The following is a 1,727-nucleotide window of genomic DNA, read 5'->3' as shown; positions in this document are numbered from 1 at the left end:
TTTCCAGATGACATTTTTTTGGGTAAATCCAAGCCAACAAATTGTAAGGAGTATTTAGAAAAATTGTTCATTGAGATGTCCGATATAATAAAGTGTGGGCATGAGTTAGAAAATAAAGTGATAAGGACTGAAATTAATGCGATCTAGCTCCAGCTAGAGCTTTCAAAAGTGGAATACCATCCCACACATTACGCCATGGTTGTGCAAAGTGTACGCAAGTAGCTAGGAAAATTTATGGTGTATTAACATATAATACTGTATCAGGAGTCCTAATAAATGATTCCGATATTTCCTGTAGAAAATACCCCCAACACCACAGTCAAGCTTATTCTACTGATAGAAAAGTTTTAGAAAATGTATATATTAAATTTGTCACACAAATTCCATTGGATACAATGCATCTTATAGATTTGGGAATTATGCGTTTCTTCTATGTTTAGTAAAAATTCAAGTGACTTTCAAGCTCTCAAATGACCATAAAAAAAATATTTCAATAAAATTAGTTTATATCATTAGTTTTGCTCATCAGTTCTCTGGGTGTAGTCCCGCAGTCCGCACAATCGATATCAACAAAGCTACAACGTCTGTAGCATAACAGACCTACACACACTATTCAAAATGAACCACATAATCGATAACATCAAACAGCCGGAACTATTAACAAATAAACAACACTAAGAGCTGTAACAACAAGAAAATGTAATCAACAAAGGTCAGACGCTCAATATAAATTAACAAAAAACACTATTATTATTATTATCATTTCCCTCATTTTGGCCACTAGATGGCCTTCATCAGCCTGTGTCGGCTGTCATGCCCCATCTCCCCATCAATGGATATTAAGCCGGACATCGTTTTCCTTCAGTATGTGCGTCTAATTGGCTGCATTTCATATAGTTATTAACAATCAATATCTCCTATTTCATTTATCTTCACAGGATATCTCCATACTTCTAATTATGTTTTCATGACTTCCTTTCAACTTCAACAAGTGCGTATAATTATTTACATCATCTTATATTTATTGACAATTGAGCGAAGAGACGCTGGCAGTCGTCGACGTGCCTTCTGGTGCGGATCCCTCTCGCGTCGATGAGATTGGCCGGTCCACAGATAACGGCTTTTGAGGCGGGAAAAACAGCATGTCGTCCTCTGCGTGGCTCCTTGGCTGGCACTTTGAATGCTATTACTTTATTTTCTTTTTGTTTTATTATCTTCGTCCAGCCACTGATATTTTCAGGCTGGTCTGAGCATTAACTGTGTGAATAAATTTTGGCGTACGACACAAAGGTTTTTTTTTCAATTTAAAGAAAACTAACTAATTTTTTGCGCTGCCCGATTCATTTTCCAATTTATATATATACATATATAAATATTTTTTTATATTGAGTGGCGTTGCTTCAATTCATTTATTTTTTGGGCACCACTAAACAAAAAAAACCAGTAAGAGGTTCTAGCCGGGAGCTCCCGACTAGGGGATACCTTGGACTCTCCTATTCCAACACCAACGCGCTCGTTTGCTTAAGTGGTAATAAAGATAAATAAAAAAAAAAAGTTCCCTTGGCAGGGTTTGAACTCGCAACTGACCGCATTACTTGCTGCCGCCTCTACGTAATACTTACACCAGCCAAAAAAAAAAATGGTTTTCTCGGCAAGGTTCGAAGTCGTAACTGATTGCGCTGCTTTCCGCCGCTTCTACTCAATAGCCACAGCAACAGTTAAGTCTT

General features: G+C 37.2%; 1 long non-coding RNA gene across 1 annotated transcript; it reads left to right on the top strand.

The window, feature by feature from the left end:
- The first annotated feature begins 632 nt into the window (after positions 1-632).
- On the top strand, positions 633-1,289 carry LOC135435589 (uncharacterized). The gene is made up of 3 exons (XR_010437442.1): positions 633-712; positions 785-864; positions 939-1,289. It is a non-coding gene; the product is annotated as an uncharacterized LOC135435589 (long non-coding RNA).
- Positions 1,290-1,727: the final 438 nt, after the last annotated feature.

The sequence above is a fragment of the Drosophila montana genome, unplaced genomic scaffold (assembly GCF_035044405.1).
Source record: "Drosophila montana isolate Dmon_TW-CO22-7 unplaced genomic scaffold, ASM3504440v1 contig_1033_1, whole genome shotgun sequence".
Lineage (NCBI taxonomy): Eukaryota > Metazoa > Arthropoda > Insecta > Diptera > Drosophilidae > Drosophila > Drosophila montana.
Note: the sequence above shows the minus strand (reverse complement) of the source record. Positions and strands in the feature narration are given on the sequence as shown.